Below are 26895 nucleotides of genomic sequence, written 5' to 3'. Positions count from 1 at the left end.
GGGTTGTATTGTTGTATTTTGTCATACCGTTTCACCGTTTGTTTTTATCTACAATAAATATACAAAACGTACTTTCGGAACAGTGATTAATTGACAGCCAGCGCGTCGGGCAGGTATTTTTCCCCTACTTAGCCTCTCGGCGACAAAGTTTGGTTTTGATAGTTGTCATTTTGATAGGTATGTAAACATTTTTGTCCTGGATGTCTGCAGGCCCTGGGGGCCGCTCTCCTGGACCACATGGACTCCTCCCGCCAGGCCACACAACTCAAATACATCACAGGAGCTGCGCCTGTGGTCTACGGCCTCCCCGTACACTTGTGATAGGACAAGGAGACGCACGCCGGACAAATAAAATCAACAGCCACCTGCCAGTGTCTACACAAACCCTAGAGGACTCCTTTGATTACGTCCCACCAAAGCCCAAAGGACGGCGTGGCACTACAGCCAAGGCACCCGTGAAGATGGCCATTAAATATGAGGAGCTGGTGTCTGACTCTGAATCTGAATCTGAGGAGGAGGTGGTGGAAGAGTGGTGCCCCAAGAAGAATGACAAAGGCCGCAAGAGAGCCAAGGCAACAGGGTGTGCGTGCAAGGGTCGCTGTGGCAACAAGCTCTGCCGGTGCCGTAAGGGAGCAATGACCTGTGGCGAGAACTGCCAGTGTGATCATGAGAAGTGTCGCAACGATGGCCACGGACCCTTCTGGAAGATCTACGCAAGCAAGGCCAAGCTGGGCCACCCCGAGCTGCCCATGGTCACCCGCTGCCACAGCTACAACATCAACCACAAATTCAAGTACCAGTGCAACGGCTGCGAATTATCGATCGGGCGCCACTCCAAGTCTCTGGACACAGAGAGGTTTGTCTGTTCCCTCTGCTCCGGTCGGCTGGTCCTGCTCACCCCCTTCGCCACGTTCGTCAAAGAGAACTTTGGGGCTGTGCGTCAGGAGCTGGTAGGTCAGAGCCACGGAGATGTGATGCGTAAACTCAGCGCCGACTTTGCAATGAAGACTCGCCTCAGCCAGAGCTGAGAAACATTCACCCCATGAAATAATTGATCTCATTAAAATAAAAAAATTAAAATAAATTTAAAAAGAAACCCTGAAACCCCCAAAAGGCAACTGCGGGGACATAAATCTGGTGCGAGTTGGGCAGGACAGAACCAAGACACAGGACAGAACCAAGACACAGTCACAAAAAGCTCAGTCACTCGAGCCAGATGTCCGATGCAAAGTGCAACTGGACGAGAGCATTGATAGAATCTCCAAAAAGTTAATCTTGATGAACAAGGACTCTAAAGAGTACCACGATCTAATGGAGCACTATTTACTATTTACATTCCAGTTTTAACCCAAACCCTAAAATGACGGGTCGAGCCAGAGCAAGATCGAGGGGTCGTGCACGCGGTCAAGAGACTGGGCCACCAGGGGCGGTGTCGGCTCCCCCTCAGGAGGAAGCACGGCCAGTTCACTCCACTTCTGAGGGTCAACTTGTGGGTCGTGGAAGACAGAAAATTGCCCCGGGACCTGTGTCCTCAGAAGATCGTCTTAAGATATCTGCAGGCTTTCAGCAGGTGAAGATCGGAGAGAGGGGTGGACGCCGCGGTGATTTCCATGATGTAGGAATCAACACCAGGCAGGCCATGGAACATGTCAAGGAATCCAAGACTGGGTCCTCTGGCTCTCCTATTCAACTGAAAGCCAACTTCTTCCGCATCCTTTCCCGCCCTCAGTGGAGGGGCCTGTCACTCCACCCCTTACTGATAATAGGGAGCCAACCAGTCACCCCAGAACATTCTATAAAGGTTTGGATTGGGGCCTGACGGTTAGAAAGAGTATCATTCTGGTGGGGGACTCCAACCTGGCCCGTATACCGAACCACACAGATCCGGAGGTGCAGATAGATGCATTTCCTGGGGCAACTTTTTATCACATCAATAATATTTTTAAAGTCCTAGCCCCCCACCCAACGGTGGAGAAGGTGGTCCTCGCAGTTGGTTTAAATAACTGTCTCCGGGAACAAAATAAACAAACAACATGGAAACAGCTGCAGCAGTTGTTGAAGACAGCCCAGGTTACCTTCCCGGAGGCCGAGATATTTATCCCGGTAATAAATTACTCAGACTGCCTTCCTAGGGCCCAGCTAAATTTGTTGAAAATACTTAATGACACAATTAGAGACAAATGTAAATATCTGGAGGACATTAATAAACTTAGATTTCAGGTTGAGCCCCAGGACCCAATTCATTGGACTGGTAAAACAGCATCACTTATATTGACACACTGGTTAGACCAGTTAAACATGTAAGGGGGGAGGAGGCTCTTGAAATGGCTCCCCCAGATTCCAATGTGATGAACTTGTCGCGGACGTATAGGCTAACCTCATTGGAGAGGGAAGTCTTGGAGAAGGGACTTACGTTTATCCCTACCCCCTCCAAACTAGATTTGCAGGAACTACAGAGAGACCTACCTGCATGTCTACCACAGGAGACTAAAATTATTAGAATTCTTCCATTTTGAAACAGAGTATTCACATACTCCATTTACATAACCCTCAAAATGGGAACCTCGATTGGAACAGACATAACAGGAAATCCAGTCCCTAATCAGGAATGACAGTGAAGCCTTAGGCCAGTTTAGAGCTAGGCCGACACAGGCACACAATCTGTCTCAAGCCCAATGGCAGGCCCTGAAGGGCCTTAGCAAGAATCCTGATTTAGTCATTAAACCTGCTGATAAAGGTTCTCAAATAGTCCTTATGGATAAAGCACAGTATCTTTTAGAAGCAAATAGACAACTGAATAATAAACAACACTACTCCCCTCTACCGCATTCGATACAAGAAGAGACACAAGGTCTCATTAGGGAGATAGTGATGAAGTTATGCCAGGATAAGCACATTACTGAGAAACAGATGGTTTATTTAATGGGACCGGATGAGCCTCGTCCTCGCCTCTTCTATTTGCTTCCGAAAATCCATAAACCTGTTGATGAGTGGACTGTTGCTTCTCGGGTCCCTAGTGGGCGGCCGATAGTGAGTGATTGTGGAAGTGAATCATACCACACACGCGGTGATTGGACAAACACACTTATTTTAAAAACAACAGCGTGCGCCGGGCGACTTCGTTGCTGTTATGTTAAGAATGTTATGATTCAAAACTGGTAAAATATTTATGCAATACTTTGAGCTAGTTGAGTGATATTACTGCCGTAATGATAATGACCCAATGATAGTTCATTCTGCTAAATTGCCAACACAGTGAAGTCCCAAGAGATTAACACATGGTATGGTAAATACTAGATTTCTAATAGATTAGATAAGGTATCGTAGTAATCGTGCTAAGCGTGCTAACTCCAATCCTTAGCCGAGTTAAACTAGCAAGATCAAGATGACACAATTTCTCTAAATAACAGGAGATACCTCATAATGATGTGTTAACCGCAGAGATGAAGATGAAGGTCTTGTCAGTTGAGGAATACATCAAGCGGTTGCTTCTGTTCCTTTTTTGCCCATGGGGAAATTAATTAATTGTATAGGAACATAAACATGTATGACAATCTCATGTGCAAAAATAAATAAATGAAATGAAATGAAAACATAAGGAGACACCACACATCCACTCTGAGCAAATCACACACACTCCAGTTAGTGCGGCAGCTTAGCAAAATGAGGGCGACACGCCGGACAAATAAAATCAACAGCCACCTGCCAGTGTCTACACAAACCCTAGAGGACTCCTTTGATTACGTCCCACCAAAGCCCAAAGGACGGCGTGGCACTACAGCCAAGGCACCCGTGAAGATGGCCATTAAATATGAGGAGCTGGTGTCTGACTCTGAATCTGAATCTGAGGAGGAGGTGGTGGAAGAGTGGTGCCCCAAGAAGAATGACAAAGGCCGCAAGAGAGCCAAGGCAACAGGGTGTGCGTGCAAGGGTCGCTGTGGCAACAAGCTCTGCCGGTGCCGTAAGGGAGCAATGACCTGTGGCAAAAACTGCCAGTGTGATCATGAGAAGTGTCGCAACGATGGCCACGGACCCTTCTGGAAGATCTACGCAAGCAAGGCCAAGCTGGGCCACCCCGAGCTGCCCATGGTCACCCGCTGCCACAGCTACAACATCAACCACAAATTCAAGTACCAGTGCAACGGCTGCGAGTTATCGATCGGGCGCCACTCCAAGTCTCTGGACACAGAGAGGTTTGTCTGTTCCCTCTGCTCCGGTCGGCTGGTCCTGCTCACCCCCTCCACGCCCCGGGCTCCCACCCCCTTCGCCACGTTCGTCAAAGAGAACTTTGGGGCTGTGCGTCAGGAGCTGGTAGGTCAGAGCCACGGAGATGTGATGCGTAAACTCAGCGCCGACTTTGCAATGAAGACTCGCCTCAGCCAGAGCTGAGAAACATTCACCCCATGAAATAATTGATCTCATTAAAATAAAAAATAAAAAATAAATAAAAAAAGAAACCCTGAAACCCCCAAAAGGCAACTGCGGGGACATACATCTGGTGCGAGTTGGGCAGGACAGAACCAAGACACAGGACAGAACCAAGACACAGTCACAAAAAGCTCAGTCACTCGAGCCAGATGTCCGATGCAAAGTGCAACTGGACGAGAGCATTGATAGAATCTCCAAAAAGTTTATCTTGATGAACAAGGACTCTAAAGAGTACCACGATCTAATGGAGCACTATTTACTATTTACATTCCAGTTTTAACCCAAACCCTAAAATGACGGGTCGAGCCAGAGCAAGATCGAGGGGTCGTGCACGCGGTCAAGAGACTGGGCCACCAGGGGCGGTGTCGGCTCCCCCTCAGGAGGAAGCACGGCCAGTTCACTCCACTTCTGAGGGTCAACTTGTGGGTCGTGGAAGACAGAAAATTGCCCCGGGACCTGTGTCCTCAGAAGTTTGTCTTAAGATATCTGCAGGCTTTCAGCAGGTGAAGATCGGAGAGAGGGGTGGACGCCGCGGTGATTTCCAGGATGTAGGAATCAACACCAGGCAGGCCATGGAACATGTCAAGGAATCCAAGACTGGGTCCTCTGGCTCTCCTATTCAACTGAAAGCCAACTTCTTCCGCATCCTTTCCCGCCCTCAGTGGAGGGGCCTGTCACTCCACCCCCTACTGATAATAGGGAGCCAACCAGGCACCCCAGAACATTCTATAAAGGTTTGGATTGGGGCCTGACGGTTAGAAAGAGTATCATTCTGGTGGGGGACTCCAACCTGGCCCGTATACCGAACCACACAGATCCGGAGGTGCAGATGCATTTCCTGGGGCAACTTTTTATCACATCAATAATATTTTTAAAGTCCTAGCCCCCCACCCAACGGTGGAGAAGGTGGTCCTCGCAGTTGGTTTAAATAACTGTCTCCGGGAACAAAATAAACAAACAACATGGAAACAGCTGCAGCAGTTGTTGAAGACAGCCCAGGTTACCTTCCCGGAGGCCGAGATATTTATCCCGGTAATAAATTACTCAGACTGCCTTCCTAGGGCCCAGCTAAATTTGTTGAAAATACTTAATGACACAATTAGAGACAAATGTAAATATCTGGAGGACATTAATAAACTTAGATTTCAGGTTGAGCCCCAGGACCCAATTCATTGGACTGGTAAAACAGCATCACTTATATTGACACACTGGTTAGACCAGTTAAACATGTAAGGGGGGAGGAGGCTCTTGAAATGGCTCCCCCAGATTCCAATGTGATGAACTTGTCGCGGACGTATAGGCTAACCTCATTGGAGAGGGAAGTCTTGGAGAAGGGACTTACGTTTATCCCTACCCCCTCCAAACTAGATTTGCAGGAACTACAGAGAGACCTGCATGTCTACCACAGGAGACTAAAATTATTAGAATTCTTCCATTTTGAAACAGAGTATTCACATACTCCATTTACATACCCCTCAAAATGGGAACCTCGATTGGAACAGACATCACAGGAAATCCAGTCCCTAATCAGGAATGACAGTGAAGCCTTAGCCCAGTTTAGAGCTAGGCCGACACAGGCACACAATCTGTCTCAAGCCCAATGGCAGGCCCTGAAGGGCCTTAGCAAGAATCCTGATTTAGTCATTAAACCTGCTGATAAAGGTTCTCAAATAGTCCTTATGGATAAAGCACAGTATCTTTTAGAAGCAAATAGACAACTGAATAATAAACAACACTACTCCCCTCTACCGCATTCGATACAAGAAGAGACACAAGGTCTCATTAGGGAGATAGTGATGAAGTTATGCCAGGATAAGCACATTACTGAGAAACAGATGGTCTATTTAATGGGACCGGATGAGCCTCGTCCTCACCTCTTCTATTTGCTTCCGAAAATCCATAAACCTGTTGATGAGTGGACTGTTGCTTCTCGGGTCCCTAGTGGGCGGCCGATAGTGAGTGATTGTGGAAGTGAATCATACCACACACGCGGTGATTGGACAAACACACTTATTTTAAAAACAACAGCGCGCGCCGGGCGACTTCGTTGCTGTTATGTTAAGATTGTTATGATTCAAAACTGGTAAAATATTTATGCAATACTTTGAGCTAGTTGAGTGATATTACTGCCATAATGATAATGACCCAATGATAGTTCATTCTGCTAAATTGCCAACACAGTGAAGTCCCAAGAGATTAACACATGGTATGGTAAATACTAGATTGGTAATAGATTAGATTAGGTATCGTAGTAATCGTGCTAAGCGTGCTAACTCCAATCCTTAGCCGAGTTAAACTAGCAAGATCAAGATGACACAATTTCTCTAAATAACAGGAGATACCTCATAATGATGTGTTAACCTGAGCAGAGATGAAGATGAAGGTCTTGTCAGTTGAAAAAAAATACATCAAGCCGTAGCTCCTGCTCCTTTTTTGCCCATGGGGAAATTAATTAATTGTATAGGGCACATAAACATGTATGACAATCTCATGTGCAAAAATAAATAAATGAAATGAAATGAAAACATAAGGAGACACCACACATCCACTCTGAGCAAATCACACACACTCCAGTTAGTGCGGTAGCTTAGCAAAATGAGGGCGACACGCCGGACAAATAAAATCAACAGCCACCTGCCAGTGTCTACACAAACCCTAGAGGACTCCTTTGATTACGTCCCACCAAAGCCCAAAGGACGGCGTGGCACTACAGCCAAGGCACCCGTGAAGATGGCCATTAAATATGAGGAGCTGGTGTCTGACTCTGAATCTGAATCTGAGGAGGAGGTGGTGGAAGAGTGGTGCCCCAAGAAGAATGACAAAGGCCGCAAGAGAGCCAAGGCAACAGGGTGTGCGTGCAAGGGTCGCTGTGGCAACAAGCTCTGCCGGTGCCGTAAGGGAGCAATGACCTGTGGCGAGAACTGCCAGTGTGATCATGAGAAGTGTCGCAACATGGACACTAAGACCTCTACTGTGGACTCATGTGATCTGGACGGTGGGTCTAAAGATTCATTTTCCATTCAAGACCCTACAGCTATTAGCACTGGGGATGATACCTTCTTCAAACCACCCTGTGCCACCCCCACTAAGAAGGTGCTTGGAGAGCACATCCCTGCAGACTTGAAACTGGAGAGAAAACCGATCACCCCAGGTGAGGAGGAGAAAGAAGAAGAAGAAGAAGAAGAGAGGCACACGAACAGTTCCAGAAGCATTGCTCTAGGATTAAGACCCGGACCAGCTCTCTCTGCAGGCCTGTGACCAAGATTTGCCTTCTTCAGGAGTCGGCAGGGGGTTTGAAGGCTGCACTTTTGGCATGACTTCGGATTAATTTGATTTATTTGACTTGACTTGCTCCTGCTCCTTTTTTGCCCATGGGGAAATTAATTAATTGTATAGGGCACATAAAAATGTATGACAATCTCATGTGCAAAAATAAATAAATGAAATGAAATGAAAACATAAGGAGACACCACACATCCACTCTGAGCAAATCACACACACTCCAGTTAGTGCGGCAGCTTAGCAAAATGAGGGCGACACGCCGGACAAATAAAATCAACAGCCACCTGCCAGTGTCTACACAAACCCTAGAGGACTCCTTTGATTACGTCCCACCAAAGCCCAAAGGACGGCGTGGCACTACAGCCAAGGCACCCGTGAAGATGGCCATTAAATATGAGGAGCTGGTGTCTGACTCTGAATCTGAATCTGAGGAGGAGGTGGTGGAAGAGTGGTGCCCCAAGAAGAATGACAAAGGCCGCAAGAGAGCCAAGGCAACAGGGTGTGCGTGCAAGGGTCGCTGTGGCAACAAGCTCTGCCGGTGCCGTAAGGGAGCAATGACCTGTGGTGAGAACTGCCAGTGTGATCATGAGAAGTGTCGCAACGATGGCCACGGACCCTTCTGGAAGATCTACGCAAGCAAGGCCAAGCTGGGCCACCCCGAGCTGCCCATGGTCACCCGCTGCCACAGCTACAACATCAACCACAAATTCAAGTACCAGTGCAACGGCTGCGAGTTATCGATCGGGCGCCACTCCAAGTCTCTGGACACAGAGAGGTTTGTCTGTTCCCTCTGCTCCGGTCGGCTGGTCCTGCTCACCCCCTCCACGCCCCGGGCTCCCACCCCCTTCGCCACGTTCGTCAAAGAGAACTTTGGGGCTGTGCGTCAGGAGCTGGTAGGTCAGAGCCACGGAGATGTGATGCGTAAACTCAGCGCCGACTTTGCAATGAAGACTCGCCTCAGCCAGAGCTGAGAAACATTCACCCCATGAAATAATTGATCTCATTAAAATAAAAAAATAAAAATAAATAAAAAAATAAACCCTGAAACCCCCAAAAGGCAACTGCGGGGACATAAATCTGGTGCGAGTTGGGCAGGACAGAACCAAGACACAGGACAGAACCAAGTCACAGTCACAAAAAGCTCAGTCACTCGAGCCAGATGTCCGATGCAAAGTGCAACTGGACGAGAGCATTGATAGAATCTCCAAAAAGTTAATCTTGATGAACAAGGACTCTAAAGAGTACCACGATCTAATGGAGCACTATTTACTATTTACATTCCAGTTTTAACCCAAACCCTAAAATGACGGGTCGAGCCAGAGCAAGATCGGGCCCAGCTAAATGTGTTGAAAATACTTAATGACACAATTAGAGACAAATGTAAATATCTGGAGGACATTAATAAACTTAGATTTCAGGTTGAGCCCCAGGACCCAATTCATTGGACTGGTAAAACAGCATCACTTATATTGACACACTGGTTAGACCAGTTAAACATGTAAGGGGGGAGGAGGCTCTTGAAATGGCTCCCCCAGATTCCAATGTGATGAACTTGTCGCGGACGTATAGGCTAACCTCATTGGAGAGGGAAGTCTTGGAGAAGGGACTTACGTTTATCCCTACCCCCTCCAAACTAGATTTGCAGGAACTACAGAGAGACCTGCATGTCTACCACAGGAGACTAAAATTATTAGAATTCTTCCATTTTGAAACAGAGTATTCACATACTCCATTTACATACCCCTCAAAATGGGAACCTCGATTGGAACAGACATCACAGGAAATCCAGTCCCTAATCAGGAATGACAGTGAAGCCTTAGCCCAGTTTAGAGCTAGGCCGACACAGGCACACAATCTGTCTCAAGCCCAATGGCAGGCCCTGAAGGGCCTTAGCAAGAATCCTGATTTAGTCATTAAACCTGCTGATAAAGGTTCTCAAATAGTCCTTATGGATAAAGCACAGTATCTTTTAGAAGCAAATAGACAACTGAATAATAAACAACACTACTCCCCTCTACCGCATTCGATACAAGAAGAGACACACGGTCTCATTAGGGAGATAGTGATGAAGTTATGCCAGGATAAGCACATTACTGAGAAACAGATGGTCTATTTAATGGGACCGGATGAGCCTCGTCCTCGCCTCTTCTATTTGCTTCCGAAAATCCATAAACCTGTTGATGAGTGGACTGTTGCTTCTCGGGTCCCTAGTGGGCGGCCGATAGTGAGTGATTGTGGAAGTGAATCATACCACACACGCGGTGATTGGACAAACACACTTATTTAAAAAACAACAGCGCGCGCCGGGCGACTTCGTTGCTGTTATGTTAAGATTGTTATGATTCAAAACTGGTAAAATATTTATGCAATACTTTGAGCTAGTTGAGTGATATTACTGCCGTAATGATAATGACCCAATGATAGTTCATTCTGCTAAATTGCCAACACAGTGAAGTCCCAAGAGATTAACACATGGTATGGTAAATACTAGATTGGTAATAGATTAGATTAGGTATCGTAGTAATCGTGCTAAGCGTGCTAACTCCAATCCTTAGCCGAGTTAAACTAGCAAGATCAAGATGACACAATTTCTCTAAATAACACGAGATACCTCATAATGATGTGTTAACCGCAGAGATGAAGATGAAGGTCTTGTCAGTTGAGGAATACATCAAGCCGTAGCTCCTGCTCCTTTTTTGCCCATGGGGAAATTAATTAATAGTATAGGGCACATAAACATGTATGACAATCTCATGTGCAAAAATAAATAAATGAAATGAAATGAAAACATAAGGAGACACCACACATCCACTCTGAGCAAATCACACACACTCCAGTTAGTGCGGCAGCTTAGCAAAATGAGGGCGACACGCCGGACAAATAAAATCAACAGCCACCTGCCAGTGTCTACACAAACCCTAGAGGACTCCTTTGATTACGTCCCACCAAAGCCCAAAGGACGGCGTGGCACTACAGCCAAGGCACCCGTGAAGATGGCCATTAAATATGAGGAGCTGGTGTCTGACTCTGAATCTGAATCTGAGGAGGAGGTGGTGGAAGAGTGGTGCCCCAAGAAGAATGACAAAGGCCGCAAGAGAGCCAAGGCAACAGGGTGTGCGTGCAAGGGTCGCTGTGGCAACAAGCTCTGCCGGTGCCGTAAGGGAGCAATGACCTGTGGCGAGAACTGCCTGTGTGATCATGAGAAGTGTCGCAACATGGACACTAAGACCTCTACTGTGGACTCATGTGATCTGGACGATGGGTCTAAAGATTCATTTTCCATTCAAGACCCTACAGCTATTAGCACTGGGGATGATACCTTCTTCAAACCACCCTGTGCCACCCCCACTAAGAAGGTGCTTGGAGAGCACATCCCTGCAGACTTGAAACTGGAGAGAAAACCGATCACCCCAGGTGAGGAGGAGAAAGAAGAAGAAGAAGAAGAAGAAGAGAGGCACACGAACAGTTCCAGAAGCATTGCTCTAGGATTAAGACCCGGACCCCACCGCTGCCACCAGAGGGCCGGCTGTATGCTGTTTGGCTGCAGCAGTGCTGCTCTGGCTGTGCGTGGGGAGCTGGAGGGGTCTGGCATCATCCTCAACTACCTAATGGCAGGCTGCCCGTTGGTTCTGGGGAACCTGTGGGACGTTACCAACGTGGACATGGAACGCTTCACCACGGCCCTGCTGCAGTCCTGGATGTCTGCAGGCCCTGGGGCCGCTCTCCTGGACCACATGGACTCCTCCCGCCAGGCCACCCAACTCAAATACATCACAGGAGCTGCGCCTGTGGTCTACGGCCTCCCCGTACACTTGCGATAGGACGAGGAGACGCACCGTTTCAGAAACTAAGCAATTTCACACCCAATGCCCCCGATACTAATGTGTATGATTTTAAACTTTTAAAGGTTTGTTTTATTTATCGTTATCATTAACAAATTACCTTTTTAATAACATGTAATGCCAAAACGAATGCCTTTTGTTGTGAATGCCTTTGTTAATTTAATATAGCAAATGTTTTTATCCTGAGTGATGCGTTTTAAATGAAAATTCTATGTGTACACTGGTGTCAGAAAGTTGGGATGAAAGGAAGGCCATCGGAGAGCCGTGTCCACGTGAGGGACTTGACATAGTGAAGCGTGAGGGCACGCTCTCCCGAACGGTGAGGATAGTGTAACGATCCTGTATGAGGCCCGTTAACAGCTCCACCAAGGGAGTTAACTCTCTTGGTGTTGGGGTAGCGCGGCCGTCGGTTATGCCGGAGATCGGGGTTCGACTCCCGCATGGGGCGAGTTACACTGTCCAGTTCCCGTTCGCTACACTGGTGACCAAGATTTGCCTTCTTCAGGAGTCGACAGGGGGTTTGAAGGCTGCACTTTTGGCGTGACTTCGGATTAATTTGATTTATTTGACTTGACTTGCTCCTGCTCCTTTTTTGCCCATGGGGAAATTAATTAATTGTATAGGGCACATAAAAATGTATGACAATCTCATGTGCAAAAATAAATAAATGAAATGAAATGAAAACATAAGGAGACACCACACATCCACTCTGAGCAAATCACACACACTCCAGTTAGTGCGGCAGCTTAGCAAAATGAGGGCGACACGCCGGACAAATAAAATCAACAGCCACCTGCCAGTGTCTACAGTACTGTAGTATGCTCTTGTAAATCTATGGTTTTTGTAACCATAGTAAATAACTGTGATGAGCCAGTACTGTAGTAATATGCTCTTGTAAATCTATGGTTTTTGTAACCATAGTAAATATCAAATTTTCACTTGCAAAGTGTCTGGTCACCCTAGGGCACCCTAGGGGGTTAATCCGGGCCTGTGCGGGACACACTGGTGCATGAGATGTGCCACGCTGCCACCTGGCTGATAAACGGAGTGAGGGATGGCAGATCTACGCACGCAAGGCCACGCTGGCCCACCCCGAGCTGCCCATGGTCACCCGCTGCCACAGCTACGACATCAACTACAAATTCAAGTACCAGTGCAAGCGCTGCGAGAACACGATCGGGCGCCACTCCAAGTCTCTGGACACAGAGAGGTTTGTCTCTTTGTTTGTTTTCTCTCTTTTCCTGCATTGACGAGAAGAGAACAAGGTTGGCAGAAAAAGAAAAGCATTTATTTGTGATACAGGATTGGATTAAGAAATGTACACTGTTTGTACTCCAAGGTGAATTGCGTCAATGTTGAAATGGAGTTAGCATTAGCATCCACATACATTATGGGTGTAGTTTTAGCAAAGTATTAACTCTGTGTCTCAACAAAACTCTGGTGCGTTGCCATGGTGAACAGGGGACAAGAAGACAGCCATGGCGGGCAGCAGTGTTGGCTATTTGCACCTGGACATGAGTCATCACTATGTTTATTACCCCTTTTTATTTTTAATAATGAAAGATATATTTGAAGCCTGTTACTTCTTTCTTTGTTTTATGATTTGCGTTTTCTCCCTTATCTCATGGCAAGGATGTACTAGACCAGATGTCCCCACATGTTTTAAGGCAAATTGATAAATAAATAAATGTGCTTCCATTGTAACTTTAATAAAGAAATAAACAAACATTTGAAAACAAACTCTTCTCTTTGTCTGTTTTGTTATTATACCCAGCACTTGAGTTGAGGGGGGATGGCATCCCCCCTGAAATAAAAACAGTCCAAATCACCCCCCTTCTAAAACTGCCATCCCCCCTTTCCATCCCTTATGTCATTTTATCAATGAACGTGGTATTGCTGCTATTTGAACATTAACTTTTGCCCATATTGAGTAAAATACTGTGGGCGAGGGAGGGGGCACGCACACAGGCAATGACATTTTTACCAAGTCACTGAAGTCACTGACACTGAAGTCACTGACGCTGTGGGGATGCAAAAATTGTCCCCATATGATAAAATCCACCATCCCCCCTGATTCTCTTTTACAACTTGAGCACTGATTATAACCAATAAAAAAACATATGACTACATTAGTTTCATTATTTCATAATCTGAAATAAAATGAATATATTTATGGTCTTGGAGGACAAACGCGGTCACTCACCAATGATTTATTGCATTATTGCCTCCCAAACAAGCAGATAAGCAGTAGAGAGTGGTTAATTTACTCACCATCAGCAGGTATGGTTTACTGCTTTGCCTGTAAACTGCTATCTGAGTCACAGCATAATGCTTTAACGTCTGGGTTCTGTGACTGGAGACATCCTGAGCAAATTTCGGACCACGAGAAGAGTGCAAACCATAGGCACAACATGCTGGCTTTACTGCGCAGATCGAGGAATGTGGGCACGGTGGATGCTTCACTGGCTAATGTTCGCTAGCTAGCTGTGTTCCACATATTTCAGCGATCAGCTGTTTTTGGTCAATATGGCACTCTGTTTATTATCTCGCTAACTTGTTAACGTAGCTAATTGTGGGGCACGTCCACTGATTCCATGATCGTTCCCAACGTAATATACATGCCTACATGGGACTGGCGAGTCAATCTGGCCGGCTGGCTGGCTAACTAACGGTAAGGCTTCAAGTGGTTTGCCAGTGAGCTCATCCGGCGTATCAGGGCGTGAGTCGTGAAAAGCACCTGTCAAAATTATTTCGCCAGCTAACTAACCAGGGAGCTTCACTCACAACATTCGCGTCAGTAAGATAGTCAACTGACGTGAAATTGACAAGTACCAGATGTACTGGATTCATGCAGTACATGTGAGTCATCTTGGGTGTATCGGGTGGTTTGAGCGGGGTAACCATGGACGAGGAGGTGAAGGAACTTAGGGACATGGTGCAGAAATTGCAGGCTGATTATGAGATTCTTTCTCGGGAGAGACTGGAGCCTGCCCACAGCCCTTCTACACCCCCTCCTGAGTCTGTTCCTAACCCCCAACTTTCCAATAGGTCCAGTAGAGGTCCGTCTATTTTAAAGTGTCGCAGTTTGCAGGCTTGAAATGTACACATTTGTGCCTCAGCACTACACCTGATTTCAATCCAGCAGCTGCCATCAATCCGTCCAGACTGTCCAGGGCCCAGAACCGAGGTCTTTGCTGTGTTCAGGGCCTGGATGGCCCTGGGGTAGAAGAACCTAGGTCTTTGCTGTGTTCAGGGCCTGGATGGCCCTGGGGTAGAACCTAGGTCTTTGCTGTGTTCAGGGCCTGGACGGCCCTGGGGTAGAACCTAGGTCTTTGCTGTGTTCAGGGCCTGGACGGCCCTGGGGTAGAACCTAGGTCTTTGCTGTGTTCAGGGCCTGGATGGCCCTGGGGTAGAAGCTGAGCTTCAGTCTGTTTGTCCTTGCCAACATGGCATGAACAAAAGCATTTACCTTTTCTATCATCTATTATATCTCTAACAAAGCTAGCTAGCTAACAAGCTAACACCTGTTTGGCTAGCTGGTACACACAAACACACACTAAAATGGTGCATGAAACATACAGTACAGTATGTTACAGCAGGGCCGGTTCTAGCAATGGGCTGTCTGCTGCGTCTCCTGACATGAGTCGTGCCCACCCTATCAACAATTATGAGAAAAACATCTTAATGAGAATTATTATTATCTTTATTTTTTTTACAAATACTTTCTCCCAATATTAATTTTTTCGGGGGGGCCGAGAACCAATGCCCCAACATTGGGGGACATTGGGGGACCCTATTTATAGTCTTCACCAATTAGAAAAATATCACAGAAAATACCGGTACCGTTTCTAACTTCTGATTGGGTGGGCAGACTAGCCCGCCTCCTCCAACATCTCCCACTGCCCACCCCCTCTTCTTTCTGTCATAAACACAGCGCTCTGAAGCAGACAACCCGTAGACTGGTTGGCGACTTTGTCGCTATATCTGGCGACTTTCCAGACCCCCATGGCGACTTAATTAGTCAAAAGCGACCAGCGACAAATCTAGCTACTTTTTCTGGTCATTTGGGGAATTACTGTAAAGCAGACAACCCGTAGACTGGTTGGCGACTTTGTCGCTATATCTGGCAACTTTCCAGACCCCCATGGCGACTTAATTAATCAAAAGCGACTGTTTTGGTCTGTGCGGTTTTGGTCTGTGCGACTTGGAAATACATTCAATAGCACCAGTGGACTAAAATACTGAACTACTGTCATGCGCAGTGTACATACAACTCTTCTACCTTCTGTAGCCTTTGTTCTGTGTTCATATTCTTGTATTTGTCTTTCTGTGCGTCTGTGTGTTTCGTTGATGTTTCACAGTGCCTTCTTAACTTATATTCTTTCATAACAGACATGCTGTCTCCACACACAAGACACACAGGCTTTCCTTTTACTTCTTTTCTTACTTTTTGCCTCCCACCTGATTGAAACCCCCTGTCTGTTTACAGCGACTACCTTTCACTGTGCTGCTGCTGCTGCTGCTCATGACGAGTACTGAAGTGAAGAGAAGACGCGGGGGCGCGCTCGCTCGCGGGCACTCGGTACGCGCCAATGCACTCGCAGTGCATCTTGGGACTTGTAGTATTATGGTGCTAAGGGCACATAATACTGCGGGCCGGTTTTAATAGTAATTAAATATCATCCCGCGGGCAAGAGAGAACTCATTCACGGGCCTGATCTGGCTTTGACACATGTGCTGTAAAGCATCTAACATGTCCTGTGTTCCACAATTCATGTTAAAACCGAGCTCAAGAGAGACGAGTAGGCCTACAGTCTCCCCAGAGAGAGCCTTGGTACAGAGAGGTTAGCCTATAGAGAGGTTAGCCTACAGAGAGGTTAGCCTACAGAGAGGTTAGCCTACAGAGAGGTTAGTCTACAGAGAGATTAGCCTACAGAGAGGTTAGTCTACAGAGAGGTTAGCCTACAGAGAGATTAGCCTACAGAGAGGTTAGCCTACAGAGAGGTTAGTTTACAGAGAGGTTAGTCTACAGAGAGGTTAGCCTACAGAGAGATTAGCCTACAGAGAGGTTAGCCTACAGAGAGGTTAGTCTACAGAGAGGTTAGTCTACAGAGAGGTTAGCCTACAGAGAGGTTAGCCTACAGAGAGGTTAGCCTACAGAGAGATTAGCCTACAGAGAGATTAGCCTACAGAGAGGTTAGCCTACAGAGAGGTTAGTCTACAGAGAGGTTAGTCTACAGAGAGGTTAGTCTACAGAGAGGTTAGTCTACACAGAGGTTAGCCTACAGAGAGATTAGCCTACAGAGAGGTTAGCCTACAGAGAGGTTAGCCTACAGAGAGATTAGCCTACAGAGAGGTTAGCCTACAGAGAGGTTAGCCTACAGAGAGGTTAGTCTACAGAGAGGTTAGCCTACAGAGAGGTTAGCCTACAGAGAGGTTAGCCTACAGAGAGGTTAGCCTACAGAGAGGTTAGTCTACAGAGAGGTTAGCCTACAGAGAGGTTAGCCTACAGAGAGGTTAGCCTACAGAGAGGTTAGCCTACAGAGAGATTAGCCTACAGAGAGGTTAGCCTACAGAGAGGTTAGTCTACAGAGAGGTTAGTCTACAGAGAGGTTAGTCTACAGAGAGGTTAGCCTACAGAGAGATTAGCCTACAGAGAGGTTAGCCTACAGAGAGGTTAGCCTACAGAGAGATTAGCCTACAGAGAGGTTAGCCTACAGAGAGGTTAGTCTACAGAGAGGTTAGCCTACAGAGAGGTTAGTCTACAGAGAGGTTAGCCTACAGAGAGGTTAGTCTACAGAGAGGTTAGCCTACAGAGAGGTTAGTCTACAGAGAGATTAGCCTACAGAGAGATTAGCCTACAGAGGTTAGCCTACAGAGAGGTTAGCCTACAGAGAGGTTAGCCTACAGAGAGGTTAGCCTACAGAGAGGTTAGCCTACAGAGAGGTTAGTCTACAGAGAGAGGTTAGCCTACAGAGAGGTTAGTCTACAGAGAGGTTAGCCTACAGAGAGGTTAGCCTACAGAGAGGTTAGTCTACAGAGAGGTTAGTCTACAGAGAGGTTAGCCTACAGAGAGGTTAGTCTACAGAGAGGTTAGCCTACAGAGAGGTTAGCCTACAGAGAGGTTAGCCTACAGAGAGGTTAGTCTACAGAGAGGTTAGTCTACAGAGAGGTTAGCCTACAGAGAGGTTAGTCTACAGAGAGGTTAGCCTACAGAGAGGTTAGCCTACAGAGAAGTTAGTCTACAGAGAGGTTAGCCTACAGAGAGGTTAGTCTACAGAGAGAGGTTAGCCTACAGAGAGGTTAGTCTACAGAGAGGTTAGCCTACAGAGAGGTTAGCCTACAGAGAGGTTAGTCTACAGAGAGATTAGCCTACAGAGAGGTTAGTCTACAGAGAGGTTAGCCTACAGAGAGGTTAGTCTACAGAGAGGTTAGCCTACAGAGAGGTTAGCCTACAGAGAGGTTAGCCTACAGAGAGGTTAGCCTACAGAGAGGTTAGCCTACAGAGAGGTTAGTCTACAGAGAGGTTAGCCTACAGAGTGGTTAGTCTACAGAGAGGTTAGCCTACAGAGAGGTTAGCCTACAGAGAGGTTAGTCTACAGAGAGGTTAGCCTACAGAGAGGTTAGTCTACAGAGAGGTTAGCCTACAGAGAGGTTAGCCTACAGAGAGGTGACCAAGATTTGCCTTCTTCAGGAGTCGACAGGGGGTTTGAAGGCTGCACTTTTGGCGTGACTTCGGATTAATTTGATTTATTTGACTTGACTTGCTCCTGCTCCTTTTTTGCCCATGGGGAAATTAATTAATTGTATAGGGCACATAAAAATGTATGACAATCTCATGTGCAAAAATAAATAAATGAAATGAAATGAAAACATAAGGAGACACCACACATCCACTCTGAGCAAATCACACACACTCCAGTTAGTGCGGCAGCTTAGCAAAATGAGGGCGACACGCCGGACAAATAAAATCAACAGCCACCTGCCAGTGTCTACACAAACCCTAGAGGACTCCTTTGATTACGTCCCACCAAAGCCCAAAGGACGGCGTGGCACTACAGCCAAGGCACCCGTGAAGATGGCCATTAAATATGAGGAGCTGGTGTCTGACTCTGAATCTGAATCTGAGGAGTTGGTGGTGGAAGAGTGGTGCCCCAAGAAGAATGACAAAGGCCGCAAGAGAGCCAAGGCAACAGGGTGTGCGTGCAAGGGTCGCTGTGGCAACAAGCTCTGCCGGTGCCGTAAGGGAGCAATGACCTGTGGCGAGAACTGCCTGTGTGATCATGAGAAGTGTCGCAACATGGACACTAAGACCTCTACTGTGGACTCATGTGATCTGGACGATGGGTCTAAAGATTCATTTTCCATTCAAGACCCTACAGCTATTAGCACTGGGGATGATACCTTCTTCAAACCACCCTGTGCCACCCCCACTAAGAAGGTGCTTGGAGAGCACATCCCTGCAGACTTGAAACTGGAGAGAAAACCGATCACCCCAGGTGAGGAGGAGAAAGAAGAAGAAGAAGAAGAGAGGCACACGAACAGTTCCAGAAGCATTGCTCTAGGATTAAGACCCGGACCAGCTGTCTCTGCAGGCCTGTGACCAAGATTTGCCTTCTTCAGGAGTCGGCAGGGGGTTTGAAGGCTGCACTTTTGGCGTGACTTCGGATTAATTTGATTTATTTGACTTGACTTGCTCCTGCTCCTTTTTTGCCCATGGGGAAATTAATTAATTGTATAGGGCACATAAAAATGTATGACAATCTCATGTGCAAAAATAAATAAATGAAATGAAATGAAAACATAAGGAGACACCACACATCCACTCTGAGCAAATCACACACACTCCAGTTAGTGCGGCAGCTTAGCAAAATGAGGGCGACACGCCGGACAAATAAAATCAACAGCCACCTGCCAGTGTCTACAGTACTGTAGTAATATGTTAGACAGGGAGCGCAGATTTTTTTTTATGGCGTTTCGAAATCCGATGTGACAGGAACGCTGGCTGTCCACGGTCCAAAATGCGTGCCTATCATGCACAAATCAGCCTAACGTTAGATAGATAACTTTAAACTAACTACTAACTATTAAATATGTCTACCATCATCCGCTGTCAAATGCCACAGGTAATAATTTATTTCTAAATAAACAGGATTGTACATCTTGGAAATGTGAATTGCGCTCCGATGTATTTCTATGGGAAGGCTGTGCTTGACGCTTCCATTGGACTGGGACGCCGGGCGCTCATACAATCTCCGTGTTTGATGTAGAGGAACAGGGTGACTGTCACCCTCTGACAAACGCGCAGATATGAGTGCTCCGGTGTCTTGCTTTGGTAGTCTAATGGAAGTGCCCAGGTAATAATTTTGCTATTATTGTCCTCTACTGCTAAACCAGAGCGCGCTGGACTGTGGAACAGTCTATGTTAACCATAGGCACAGTACCTCGGCATAATAGCTTTTTCTTTGTTATGCTTGTTGTAAAGAAAAGGTCTATAATGCATTGAAATGACATTAAACTAAGATAATAAGATGGTTATCGTAATTTTTCTAATCTTTATTAATAAGAAATTACAAAAAGTTAATTACAAAAGTTAATGACATTTGTGGCTGTCTTCCACATTGCCTAGAGCGAAATCTGATTTCTGGAGATGGTTCTCAATGCATCCTGGGAGCGAGGGTTATGGCTCCGAACAAATGAATAAAAAATAAAATAAAATAAAAAATCTCCAAATGAAGCCGGGGATAGCCCTCCCCCTTCCTCCTAGCCCTTGATCAAATATGAATTGGGACACCCCTACCCTAAACGCGAACGTGCAAAACGAAGCCGTAGGGGTGAATTGGGATCGGCCCTTACTCCCCTCATAAACACTCCCCTTTAATTCCATATACCTTGCAAATATCTACTAAAATGCTACATGTTAATACATTCTTAATATATTCTGAATGACAGTGTAATGACAGTGTCATTGTACTGTTATAGCATCAAGGTAAAGTGGAATAATGTTTTGTCCCTACTCTATTGAATTGGTGAGGCTAATATGCTGTAATATATAGGCTATCATGTAGGATTTCAACCATCTTACGATTATGAACAATGGCAAACATGCATAAAGACAGTGTGACAATTTGCTGACATTACTCCTTTACACACGTAACACTGTATAACTGTTTGTAAGTGCATATTTTCATATACTTTTGGGAAGATTCCAGCATGCAGTAGCATGTCCACCATTGATCTCCCTATATCAACTTTGCTGCAAATTAAACTCTTACTTCATTAGATTGTCTTATGACTTTTTCTGTGGTTCACCCCCTAAATTACATTTTGTTACTGAAAAGATTGACATTGACATGTTTTCAACCTTCTTTTCTTTTCTTTTCTTTTCTTTTAAAGGTACATTCAGGATGGAAAAGATGCTGCCAGAAAAGGAAACATGTCAAAATCGCTGGAACTGTTTAAATTGGCCCATGGCATCCACCCAAATGAAAGACTTCAGAATAGGATCAAGAAAATTGAAGAGGCTATAGAGATGGCACGGCAAGAATCAGATGAGGTTGATGATGAAGAGTTTGTTGATGTTAACAACAGTGGTCTTATGCTTTTCAAAGAACTTTATGACAAACTCTATGATTATCAGAAAGAAGGAGTTGCTTTCATGTATGGTCTCCACAGAGATGGCCGGAATGGAGGAATCCTTGCCGATGACATGGGCTTAGGGAAGACAATTCAGGTGATATCATTTCTCTCTGGTATGTATGATGCTGAATTGGTGAAACATACTCTGCTTGTCATGCCAACCTCACTCATCAAGAACTGGATCAAAGAATTTGCCAAATGGACTCCTGGAATGAGAGTTAAAGAGTTCCATGGTACAAGCAAATCAGAACGCAACAGGAGCTTGGAGAGGATTCAAAGGAGAGGTGGTGCCATCATCACCACATACCAAATGCTGATCAATAACTGGGAGCTTCTCGCATCTTACGACGGCAAAGAATTCGAATGGGATTATGTCATCTTGGACGAGGCACACAAGATCAAATCCCCATCAACTAAAACTGCCAAAAGTGCTCACGCGATACCTGCCATAAATCGTCTACTTCTTACAGGCACCCCTGTACAGAATAACCTGAGAGAAATGTGGTCTCTTTTTGATTTTGCTTGTCATGGGGCACTCCTTGGTACATCTAAAACCTTCAAAACAGAGTATGAAAATCCCATCACCCGTGCAAGGGAGAAGGATGCCACCCCTGGTGAGAAGGCACTGGGACTCAGGATGTCAGAGAACCTCATGGCTATCATAAGTCCATACTTCCTGAGGAGGACAAAGGCAGAAGTGCAGAGCAAAAAGCAAGCCAGTGAAAAAGACTTGGAGTCAGAAGAGAAGGAAAACCAACCGCTAAATAATGGTGGTGCAATAATGCCAACTCTTACCAGGAAGAACGACCTAATCATCTGGACTTACTTGAGCCCAATTCAAGAGGACATCTACAACCAGTTCATATCACTGGATCACATCAAGGAGCTGCTGATGACCACCAAGTCACCGTTAGCTGAACTGAATATCTTAAAGAAATTGTGTGACCACCCAAGACTTCTCTCTGCTAGGGCGGTTGCTCAGTTAGGCCTTGAAGAAGGAACAGGCACAAACCTTCAAGAAGATGATAATGAGACCGCTGCCAACAGAATTGACAACATTTCTGATGAAACCCTTATGTCAGAATCTGGGAAACTTCTGTTTCTTATTGCACTGTTGGAGAAGCTGAAGCAAGAAGGCCATCGCACACTTGTTTTCTCACAGTCAAGGAAGATGTTGGACATCATCCATCGGATTCTAGTCAACAAGCGTTTCAAGGTAGTGAGAATTGATGGCACTGTTACTCAACTCGCGGAGAGAGAGACGGATCACACTTTTCCAGACCAGCAAGCAATACTCTGTGTTTCTCCTGACCACTCAAGTGGGAGGAGTTGGCATCACATTAACAGCGGCAAACAGAGTTGTTATTTTTGATCCCAGTTGGAATCCAGCCACTGACGCCCAGGCTGTTGACAGGGCCTATCGCATTGGACAAACTGAAAATGTCATTATATACAGACTGATCACTTGTGGCACAGTGGAGGAGAAGATATACAGACGGCAGGTGTTCAAAGACTCCTTGATCAGACAGACCACCGGGGACAAGAAAAATCCATTCCGGTACTTCACCAAACAAGATTTGAAAGAACTTTTCACACTGCAGGACACGCGATCTTCATCAACACAGTTGCAGTTGCAGTCACTGCACTCCAGACAAAGGCGCACAGATACTCAGTTGGATGAGCACATTGCCATCCTTCACTCCATGGAGATATTTGGGATCTCTGATCATGACCTCATGTTCTCAAAAGAAGTGGATAACCATGAAGATGCCCCTGAGGATCAAGAAGCAGACCACTACATACAGAACAGGGTGCAAAAAGCTGAGGACCTGATGAAGGCCGTGTCAGAGTTGCATATGCAGCTAGCTGACAGCATTGCATCAAACACAGAGCCAGCCTGGTTGCGAAAACCAGCTCAGCACAACACAGTGACGTCAACTGACAGGAAATCCAAGGATAGAAAGCTCAGTCCCTCCGTTCCTAGCCATGAGACCAATTTCAACAACTCTCCTGCATTGGTGGATCTTACTCAATCTGGGTCGGGTGATGAGGATGATGTCCAAAATCTCAGTAACAACTTCATTGATCTAGCTGTAGATGAAAGTATTGACAATGAAGAACCCACTTCAAAAGATGCAAGTGAGGAAGAATTGCTAAACAGCAACCATGATTCTCCAATAGACAAGTCTCTTGAGTTGTCCGTGTTTTTTATGTCCGTTCAAGAGGTTTTGGATGCATCATCAACTGTGAAAGATGACAATGTTATTGGTTTGGAGAATAGCACAAGCCAGAATGTTTCCTCAGCTGTTGATGAAGATGCACCACAACATGTAAATGCATCCCCACAATGGCAGAACTTGTCATTATACCAAGATAATTCCACTATGGAAGAGAGGGACTCTCCTGTCAAATCCATGAAGGACATCCTGCAGATGTCCAAGATGAGCCAAGGGAGTCATGCAGACACACCTTTGAAAATTGATGCTGGGATTGAGGCTTTTGAAGGAAACTTCAATTTACAGTTAGAAGACAGTGCTACTGATATGTTTCCAGAGGAGGATGATATCCATGAGGGGAATTCTGGGTTCCAGATGGATGACAGTTTAAATCCAGATGAAAGGCCTACTAAGAATAGAGCTGTTGAACAGAATGTAGGAACTGCCAGTGACTCCCTAGCATCTGACTCATACCACACCGCAGATAACTCATTTATTATATTCCGAAAAAGGAAACGAGTAGCAGTAATTTATGATAGTGAGGAGGATGAGGAGACACCCCACTTGATGACCAGTGGATTGGATGAATCTTTCAAAGGTTTAGGATCCTCTACACCAAAATCTGTCAGAACCAGTTCCTTCAAGGGCTTTGGATTGAACACCTCTGTGGCCTCAAGACGCTCCCTTGTGGAATCAGTAATTGAAGATGTGGAAGACCTCAGTGACACAGAAGATAACACAGACGAAGTTTCACAGGAGCAGTCTAATGATGTAAGTGATGGAGGTGAGAAAGGTGGATCTCATGAGGAGGAGGAACCCACTGGGGAAACTTTAAACACTGAGAATGCTGAAGAGAGTGAGGAAGGGGGACTTGAGTCTTTGCATGTTGCTGAATCTGCTGAAGAGAGTGAGGAAGAGGGACTGGAGTCTATGCATGTTGCTGAATCTGCTGAAGAGAGTGAGGAAGAGGGACTTGAGTCTATGCATGTTGCTGAATCTGATATTGGAGAGGAGGAAGAAAGTAGTCTGGAGGAATCTACCAATGATCTTGAACTTGCTTCTGATGAAAGAATGGACCAGTGTACTACTGGCAGAGATTGCACATAGCAAAAAGCTAAACCCCTCAACAGTGATTCCCCATCTGTGACGGAGGGGAAGAGGTATGAAACCTTAGTGAATATGGGAAAGCACTGATAGCTGATATATACTGAAAGCACTTACACTGAAGAGTATGCTCTTGTAAATCTATGGTTTTTGTAACCATAGTAAATATCAAATTTTCACTTGCAAAGTAAACAAACAAACAAAAAAGTGTGTGTGTTGGGGGGGGGGCACACATCAAGTCTGGTCACCCTAGGGCACCCTAGGGGGTTAATCCGGGCCTGTGCGGGACACACTGGTGCATGAGATGTGCCACGCTGCCACCTGGCTGATAAACGGAGTGAGGGATGGCAGATCTACGCACGCAAGGCCACGCTGGCCCACCCCGAGCTGCCCATGGTCACCCGCTGCCACAGCTACGACATCAACTACAAATTCAAGTACCAGTGCAAGCGCTGCGAGAACACGATCGGGCGCCACTCCAAGTCTCTGGACACAGAGAGGTTTGTCTCTTTGTTTGTTTTCTCTCTTTTCCTGCATTGACGAGAAGAGAACAAGGTTGGCAGAAAAAGAAAAGCATTTATTTGTGATACAGGATTGGATTAAGAAATGTACACTGTTTGTACTCCAAGGTGAATTGCGTCAATGTTGAAATGGAGTTAGCATTAGCATCCACATACATTATGGGTGTAGTTTTAGCAAAGTATTAACTCTGTGTCTCAACAAAACTCTGGTGTGTTGCCATGGTGAACAGGGGACAAGAAGACAGACACCACACATCCACTCTGAGCAAATCACACACACTCCAGTTAGTGCGGCAGCTTAGCAAAATGAAGGCGACACGCCGGACAAATAAAATCAACAGCCACCTGCCAGTGTCTACACAAACCCTAGAGGACTCCTTTGATTACGTCCCACCAAAGCCCAAAGGACGGCGTGGCACTACAGCCAAGGCACCCGTGAAGATGGCCATTAAATATGAGGAGCTGGTGTCTGACTCTGAATCTGAATCAGAGGAGGAGGTGGTGGAAGAGTGGTGCCCCAAGAAGAATGACAAAGGCCGCAAGAGAGCCAAGGCAACAGGGTGTGCATGCAAGGGTCGCTGTGGCAACAAGCTCTGCCGGTGCCGTAAGGGAGCAATGACCTGTGGCGAGAACTGCCTGTGTGATCATGAGAAGTGTCGCAACATGGACACTAAGACCTCTACTGTGGACTCATGTGATCTGGACGATGGGTCTAAAGATTCATTTTCCATTCAAGACCCTACAGCTATTAGCACTGGGGATGATACCTTCTTCAAACCACCCTGTGCCACCCCCACTAAGAAGGTGCTTGGAGAGCACATCCCTGCAGACTTGAAACTGGAGAGAAAACCGATCACCCCAGGTGAGGAGGAGAAAGAAGAAGAAGAAGAAGAGAGGCACACGAACAGTTCCAGAAGCATTGCTCTAGTATTAAGACCCGGACCCCACCGCTGCCACCAGAGGGCCGGCTGTATGCTGTTTGGCTGCAGCAGTGCGGCTCTGGCTGTGCGTGGGGAGCTGGAGGGGTCTGGCATCATCCTCAACTACCTAATGGCAGGCTGCCCGTTGGTTCTGGGGAACCTGTGGGACGTTACCAACGTGGACATGGAACGCTTCACCACGGCCCTGCTGCAGTCCTGGATGTCTGCAGGCCCTGGGGCCGCTCTCCTGGACCACATGGACTCCTCCCGCCAGGCCACCCAACTCAAATACATCACAGGAGCTGCGCCTGTGGTCTACGGCCTACCCGTACACTTGCGATAGGACGAGGAGACGCACCGTTTAAGAAACTAAGCAATTTCACACCCAATGCCCCCGATACTAGTGTGTATGATTTTAAACTTTTAAAGGTTTGTTTTATTTATCGTTATCATTAACAAATTACCTTTTTAATAACATGTAATGCCAAAACGAATGCCTTTTGGTGTGAATGCCTTTGTTAATTTAATATAGCAAATGTTTTTATCCTGAGTGATGCGTTTTAAATGAAAATTCTATGTGTACACTGGTGTCAGAAAGTTGGGATGGAAGGAAGGCCATCGGAGAGCCGTGTCCACGTGAGGGACTTGACATAGTGAAGCGTGAGGGCACGCTCTCCCGAACGGTGAGGATAGTGTAACGATCCTGTATGAGGCCCGTTAACAGCTCCACCAAGGGAGTTAACTCTCTTGGTGTTGGGGTAGCGCGGCCGTCGGTTATGCCGAAGATCGGGGTTCGACTCCCGCATGGGGCGAGTTACACTGTCCAGTTCCCGTTCGCTACACTGGTGACCAAGATTTGCCTTCTTCAGGAGTCGACAGGGGGTTTGAAGGCTGCACTTTTGGCGTGACTTCGGATTAATTTGATTTATTTGACTTGACTTGC

At 46.3% G+C, this 26895-nt stretch overlaps 1 pseudogene across 1 annotated transcript; it reads left to right on the top strand.

Annotated features, from left to right (window-relative positions):
- The first annotated feature begins 21246 nt into the window (after positions 1-21246).
- LOC308164449 (DNA excision repair protein ERCC-6-like) lies at positions 21247-26295 on the top strand (annotated as a pseudogene). Its single transcript has 4 exons — positions 21247-23330; positions 24105-24191; positions 24816-25011; positions 25263-26295. The product of its transcript is annotated as a DNA excision repair protein ERCC-6-like (transcript).
- The last annotated feature ends 600 nt before the right edge of the window (positions 26296-26895 follow it).

The sequence above is a fragment of the Nansenia antarctica genome (genome assembly GCF_963989245.1).
Source record: "Nansenia antarctica genome assembly, chromosome: 8".
NCBI lineage: Eukaryota > Metazoa > Chordata > Actinopteri > Argentiniformes > Microstomatidae > Nansenia > Nansenia antarctica.
This window is presented reverse-complemented; position numbering and strand designations above follow the sequence as displayed.